This window comes from Cynara cardunculus, assembly GCF_001531365.2.
Source record: "Cynara cardunculus var. scolymus isolate 2C chromosome LG 16, CcrdV1, whole genome shotgun sequence".
Lineage (NCBI taxonomy): Eukaryota > Viridiplantae > Streptophyta > Magnoliopsida > Asterales > Asteraceae > Cynara > Cynara cardunculus.
In genome coordinates this window covers 12,334,224-12,342,589 of record NC_037543.1, presented here as the reverse complement: position 1 = coordinate 12,342,589, position 8,366 = coordinate 12,334,224, and positions in this window count along the sequence as shown.

The following is an 8,366-nucleotide window of genomic DNA, read 5'->3' as shown; positions in this document are numbered from 1 at the left end:
TTTCTACCTGTTTGATTGATACTGTTTCCGCTGCTCTACTACTGTCTAACCGATCATTCAAGTAAGTTTTAGTACCAAGAATTTGAGTTATTCGCTCCTAACAGGATGTTACAATTTTTCTAAAGAATGCAGAGGACGACTGGTAAAGGATGCGGACTATTATAAAAATAAATACAAGTACAATCCTAAGGAGCGAAGCCTGATGGCTGAAAAAGAAAACTGGATATCCGATTTTTTGTCTGATGGAGAAGACAAGGCACTCATTTGCCTCATGGCCAAGTCCAATGCAGAATCCGCCTCTGACTCCGATGATCAGGTATGTGACGCTTCCATCGATGAAACCAATTCTGCTCCATCAGAGATAGACTTAAGGGTCATGAAACTTTCAGAAGATTTTCTCAAACTTAAAGAAAAATTGAATTTTGAAAAATCTGAAAGGTTAAAAGCTGAAAAAAAAGTCAATTTCTACAAAAGAAAATTTGATCTTCTCACTGAAGAAAATGTTGAATTGGTAAAAGAAAAAACTCGCAAAAAGAAAATTTGATCTTCTCACTGAAGAAAATGTTGAATTGGTAAAAGAAAAAACTCGCRTTGCATCGCTTAAAAAATCAGAGGAAGAAAAACTTCTGGATCTAAACAAGAAGATAACCAAAGATTTAGAAAAGAAGGTTAAGGCCTTAAAAAATCTGACACAGAAAGACAAAACTCAATGGCTCTTAAAGATTTCTTTCAAAAGGAAAGGGAGATTCTTCATCAAAAGCTTCAAACCAATGAACTCCTGATGAAGAAATACAAAGATGCCCAAGATGTCTATGAAAAACTTAATGGTCAAAAGGATTACCAAGGGATTGGATTCATTGATCTTGACTCTTTCATCGAAACCAATAAATCCACCCTTGAATCCACTTTCAAACTCTGACGTATTCAAAAACCCGACTTTTTCCCAAAACCCAAAGCAAACTTCAAAAGGGTTAAAGTCGATGGAAAAAATGTTCTCTTGAGGCGAGACTTTGAGAATGTGGTGTATGAGAGCAGCACATGTAAGAATTCTGATGAAAAGGATGATGTCTCCAAACCAGAGACCTATAGAAACCTTGTGGTTAAGCCAGAACCTCTGGTTATCAATCCCACAAGTTCATCAGCAAGTACTATCAATGGAACAGAGAATCCTAGTAAGGAACCATCATCTGATGGATTGATGAACAATCCAAGTGACATTGGAAGTTCATCTAAGAAATCAAAAGCGATGGAACTCCCAACAGATCACTCTGAACCATCAACCTCATAACCCATCGCTCCCAAAAACATGAAAAGGCACAAGCCTAGAAAGGCCAAGGGCGATGCAAATCAACCCAAGCCTGCAAAGGCTAAGGGTAATAGAAATCAGCCCAATTCCAAGAGGGCTGATGAAAAGAAAAAGGTCGTATCCCTGACTAACAAACGAGAACCCATTATGAAATAGGTACCTAAAAACCCTTAACATGTCTTGCAGGACCAGCATGTGCAACCATGGTATATAGATTCAGGTTACTCCAGGCACATGACTGGCGATAAAAGTCAGTTGTCCTCCTTCATCGTTAAATCTGGAGGCTCTATTACTTTTCGAGACAACAGCAAGGGTACCATCAACGGATACGGCACACTCATCAAGGGCAACATCTCCAATCGACAAAGTGGCTTATGTTGAAGGTCTAAAGCATAACTTACTAAGCATAATCCAGTTCTGTGACAAAGGTCTTGAAGTCAGATTTTGCAAAGGTTTCTACATCATCGAAATGAAGCCCGGCCAAACCATCATCAAGGCAAAGAGAAAAGGGAATCTCTATCTTCTGGATTTTCATTCTTCTGTGGGTCAAGACACTCTCTACCTTGTTTCCCACAAGAGTGATGAAAATTGGCTATGGCACCAGAAATTTTCACATCTAAACTTTGATGTCCTAAAGAAGTTAGCCAAACAGAAGTTGGTCAAGGGGATTCTTGATCTCAACTTTGAAAAAGATCACCTATGCTCAGCCTATGAGATGGGAAAGCTGAAGCGGGCTTCTCATAGAACTAATTCAGAAACCTCTTGTTCCATGCCCTTGGACATGATCCACACCGACCTCTGTGGGCCTATCTCTACACAAAGCCCATTTAGAAAGAAGTATATCCTAGTACTTGTTGATGAATACTACAGATACACATGGTTGAATTAGTAAAGAAGAAATCAAACGTTCCTGACCTCCTCATCGGGGTGATGAAAAGGCTCTAAGTGCTTCTACAATGCAAGCTAATCAAATTTAGAAGTGACAATGGAACAAAATTCAGAAATGCCAAAATTGATGAATATCTCATCAATGAAGGCATCTCCCAGAACTTTTCAGCAGCTAGAACTCCACAGCAAAATGGATTAGTAGAGCGAAGGAGCATAACCCTAGTGGAAGCAGCAAGGACCATGTTTGCTTCATCTGAGTTACCTATCACCTTCTGGGCCGAAGCCATTTCCACTACATACTTCACCCAGAACCAATCAATCATCAACAAGAGGCACCAGAAGACACCATATGAACTCATCAACCAATGAAGGCCAAATGTCAAATATTTCCATGTCTTTGGGTGCAAATGCTTTGTAGTCAATGATAGGGAATATCTTGGCAAGTTCGACAAGAAGGCTGATGAATGAATCTTTTTGGGTTACTCTCAAACTGCCAAGGCCTACAGAGTGTTCATCAGATGGACAAAGATCATCATCGAAAGCATCAATATGTCCTTTGATGATTCTTCACCAATGACTTCTGGACACAGCAGTTCAGGACTCGGGCTATCACAGAGAGCCTCTGATTCGTCTCTGGGCAAACCCAATGAATCAGAGTTGGCTCATTTATTTGAAGACATCTTCAAAGAAGAAGTAGTCTCTGGACAAGCACCTATTAAAGAACCCTCTTCTAGAGCCGATGAAGAACATGAAGTCTCCAATGCTGAAGGTACAACTCTTTCTAAAACTCATGTTACTTCACCCTCTACTTCTCCTATGTCTTCAGAAACAGAGCATCACTCTGGAGATGATCTCTTTGAGAGGGAGCAAGCAGTTCCATCAGTCGATGAAGAACTGCATCCTATTGCTCCAGAACCTCAATCTTGCCCCAAGTGGACAAAAGACCATCCTCATCACCAAATCATTGGTAATCCATCATCCGGTGTCAAAACGAGATCTGCTACTGCAAATGAATGCCTCTTCGCCAACTTTCTAAGTATGATCGAATCGAAGAAAATTTCTAAAGCCCTACAAGATCCAAACTGGATAGATGCCAAGCAAGAAAAGCTACTCCAGTTTGAGAGAAACAAAGTATGGTCCCTCATGCCTCTACCCAAAGGAAAGACGGCTATAGGAACTAAATGGGTCTGCAGAAACAAGAAGGATGAAGATGGCATAGTTGTAAGGAACAAGGTCAAGCTTGTTGCCAAGGGCTACTACCAAGAAGAAGGGATTGACAATGATGAAACATTTGCTCCCATCGCCAGACTTGAAGCCATCAGAATATTCCTCGCCTATGCAGCACACAAAGGCTTCAAGGTCTATCAGATGTATGTCAAGTATGCCTTCCTCAATGGAACTTCAAGAGGAAAAATATGTGCAGCAGCCCCCTGGGTTTGAAAATCCAAAGCATCCAGACTATGTCTACTTTCTAAACAAAGCCCTCTAAGGGCTGAAAAAAGCACCCAGGCCCTGGTATGATACACTCTCTACCTTTCTCATTGCCAATGGATTCAAAAAAGGTACCATCGATACAACCCTCTTTCTCAAGAAGCACAAAGGTGATATTTTACTTGTGCAAATATATGTGGATGACATCATATCTGGTTCTACCAATGCTAAATTTTGCAAAAAAATCTCAGAGCTGATGAAAAATAAATTTGAGATGAGTATGATGGGAGAACTTAGTTTCTTCCTTCATCTTCAAATAAAACAAACTTTGGAAGGAATCTTCATCAATCAGTCCAAATATGTGACTGACCTTCTAAAGAAGTACTCTCTCTCAAATTCATCATCAATGAGAACACCCATGGCTATAGGAGCTAAGTTATTTGTTGATCCATCAGGCAAATCTGTGGATGTAACAACCTACAGAGGAATGATTGGATCACTCTTATATCTAACAGCTAGTAGACCAGATATTATGTTTGCTACATGTCTTTGTCCAAGGTATCAAGTTAATCCTAAAAAATCTTATCTCTTTGCGGTCAAGAGGATCTTTAGATACCTCAAGGGAACCCCTTCATTGGGTCTCTGGTATCCTAAGAACTCTGGCTTTGATCTAATAGCCTACATAGATGCAGATCATGCAGGTTGCAAACTTGATAGAAAGAGTACGTTTGGAAGCTGTCAACTCTTGGGGGACAAGCTAGTAAGTTGGACATCAAGAAAAGTTTTAACCTCTACAGCAGAAGCAGAATATGTTGCTACTGCTAGTTGTTGTTCACAAGTTCTCTGGATGAAGACCCAGCTGAAGGACTATGGATTTCAATATGAAAAGATTCCCATCCTCTATGACTCCAAGAGTGCCATAGCTATCTCTGCAAATCCTGTGCAGCATTCCAAGACTGAGCACATCGATGTCAGGTACCACTTTCTCAGAGATCATGAAGAAAAGGGAACAATAGAGATGTATTTTGTTCCTACAGAGATTCAACTTGCTGACATTTTTACAAAAGTACTCGATGAGAAAAGATTTCTATTTCTTGTCAGCAAGATGGGTATGTTGAATCTTACCACTTAGAGGCAAACTATCGTTTCAAACCAAAGATTCTCAATATCTCTTGGTTATTCCTAAAAGTGATACATTAAAATGGCCCTCATAACCAAGTACTCTAAACTAGAGCTTCTGGTTAGGCTCTGGCCAATTAGAAATACTTGTTTATATTTGGCCTAAATTGCACTCCCTTTGGAACCAGAGCCCCTCTGGTACAAACAATGTACTTTGTGTTTTTACTAAGTACCCCCCCTTCCAAACCAGAGCCTCTGGTTCTATAGACCAGAGCCTCTGGATTCAAAGCTTTTGTGACCAAAGCCCCTCTGGTCCAACTTGGTCTCCCCCCATGTGTTCTCATGCACTTCACTTAGTTATTTCATTCATTTTGCAACCAGAGCCTCTAGTTCCAAAGACCAGAGCTTCTAGTTTCCAAGTTCTTTGTGACCAGAACCCCTCTGGTCCACCTTGGTCTTCATATGTTATCATTCTCTCACATTGGCATTACATTTTTGCATCTTTCATGCAACCAGAGCCTCTGGTTCTAAATACCAGAGCCTCTGGATTCTAAGTCTTTGGAACCAGAGACCCTCTGGTCCCATTAACCCATCATATCCATTATCGTTCATATCATTTTGCACCATCATTCACAACCAGAGCCTCTGGTTGTATAGACCAGAGGTTCTGGTCATCTCATTCACCTCCCTTATTGATTCTAGGGGGAGTTTTCACTCATTGCACAACCCTATGCATCATTTGAGGGGGAGTTTTGCACTTCACTATCATCTTTAAGGATCCAAATTAAACCAAACATACCTCTGGTTGTACATCCCCATTCAACCAGAGACCCTCTTGGTTCTTTAAATTTGCATTGTCCCACCCAGAGCCTCTGGTTCATCTATCCAAAGCCTCTGGATCACAAAAATGCTATATTAATGAAGTCTTTCATCCCTTGCATTCAACCAGAGACCCTCTGGTCCTTCATAAAGGGTATGTCTTATATCTAACGGCTTAAAATGATCATCCAGAGCCTCTGGTTCGTCTATCCAGAGCCTCTGTTTCATAAAACCTAACATTTGATGAGGAAGTGGTTTTTCATTCATAACCAAAGACCCTCTGGTTCCCCCACATCCTTGTCATGTCCAACCAGAGCCCCTCTAGTTCAATGTCAAATGACTTGTTTTCTCATAAAACCCATCTTTTATTGAAAACATTTTTTAAAGTATTACAATAAAGGTGGAATTTTTAATTTTATTTAGATATACATTCTTAAGGTTTATCCTTTAGAGTAATTATTTTTCAAATATTTTCTAAATAACCCAAACTCCCTTTTTCCCCCACACGCACCTAACAGCTTGCAAAAGCTTTCCTTAGAAACCTTTCACATCTCCACTCAACCCACCCTCACTCGACATTGTCCCTATCCATCTGCGCAATTATGATCGTGAGAAGACTTTACGGCTCACGATCAAAATCATACCCACCTTTTCACCAAACGTCCCCCAATACCATCATTACCTTTTATTATCAAAAAAAGTTAAAAAACCAACCCTTCCCATTCCCCCACCATATATACCCTTCATCCCCACCATTATACTACTTACGCGCACAAAACCTTCTCAAGAACATTCAAAGCTAAGACGAACCTGCAACTTCCCTTTACTTCAAAAATGGTGTCATTCGTTTCCCATGAATCACACAACAACGACAGTCACGTCCAATCAACCGGCACCGACAGCCGTGCTATTGTCTTCCTTCCCATCAAGCCAAACAACCATTTGATCGACCTTCGCACCCATCTCTACGAGGACATGTTTGCCATACTAATTGAGTTTTTCCAAAACTGCATTCTACAACCGGCCCTCACCCTCTCTGACAACGAGGTACCGGTCAAATATGTCCAGCAATACTGGCAAACCTGTGAGTTCTACCCAGAGAACCGTGGGATAATGGGGGACATCGACGTCCCAAATGACATGGTGTGTTCAATCAAGATTTCCCGTGCCAAAATCTCAAAGGTGTTGTTCATCCCATATGCCGAGCCGCCAACTAGGTTTGACATCTTACGTTTCATCAAGATGTTGGGCTACAACAGGGACTTGCACAATGCCTCGGACTTCAAGAGGCAATTTTTGCCCTCGATGTGGAATATGTTTTTTTCCATTCTCAACCAAGCTCTGGCCTACAAGCTCGGAAGCAAGGACCAAGGGAACATCAACATTATGACCATCATGTATGGTCTGTTCTTCAACCTTCCTCTGGATTATGCCTTGTTGATCTACAACGAAATCCATGCAGCGATGGTCAAGAAGAACAAGCTAGTGGCTGCAGGAAAGCCGCTTTCATCGGTGCTCTCACGTGTTTCCTTGCGTTGTTCATAAGGGACGCGATGAAGATGGACAACCTGCCTAGCGACCAGCCATTCACCCCACAGTACCTCATGAATGGCCATAGCCCAACCATCTTGAAGGATGGTGTGGAGTCCATATAACACTGATCAATCTTCATATCTTCACAACAATAATGACAGATCTGGATTTATCATTAAGAACACAATATGAACATTGAGAGAAAAGGTCAAACTCTATATTTCAGTTAAACTATTATTTACGTCTGGATTTTACAATAATGCTCTCCTCCTTACCAATTACAAACACTAGCTACTATTTATATGGTCAAACAAACTAAAGACAAGTCAAAGTCAAACTTCTATAAGAAAGTCAAACACGCTGACTTTTACAATTATAGACTATATTTAACTTTCAAAACGAATACAATTAATACTGAATTTTCAGTCCTAACATTCTCCCCCTTTGTATTCAGACTTGAAAGAAAATTTTGCGCTTTAAGTCCTTGTTTGAACTTTGAAACAATATGCACAATATGTCTTCTTCAAATGAAATCTTCAATCAATCAACTGTTGAGATAGATCTTCTAGCATTCTCCCCCTCGAATGTAGAATCACGGTGATCTTCTCTTTTAACAATGTAGATCAAAAATAATCTTCAGAAACACTGTACAAGATGTGATCTTCAAAGGATCTTCAGATAACAATTCTTCAGTAAACTATTGTGAAAAATGATCTTCACATTCAACATCTCTCAGTTGTTRTAGMACACAAATAATCTTTCTGTAATGATCTTCAGTCGCACTTCTTCTTTTGAGTCTTTTGCCATTATCGAAGTTACTCCCCCTTGATCTTTGCATCAGATTCCCTGTAACAATGTTCGGAAATGATATTTCATTCATTATTTCATACTCCCCCTTATGATGAAATGAGAATCATTCCATCATACAAAAGATGAATGAAATTTTCCGTTTAAACCGTCAGATCATGAAATTGTAAGTAGATCTTTGCAAATCCACTAATTTAATCTTTTCAGATTAAGGGAATGGGAAGATAACAACCAATTTCAACATATGAAATTGTTTTCAATCTTATAAAAAGATTGGCCTGTGAGTATAACAGATATACCCAGTACAACGGATGTACTGTATATATGAGACTTTTTGATGTTCATCTCACMAGGTCTTCCATTCAATCATTGATAGCTAAAAATTAGCATATCTATGAACGTTTTGGCAAATTAACATATAAAATGCTAAATCTGTGTAGTGTAAAAGAATAAAGCAATTAAT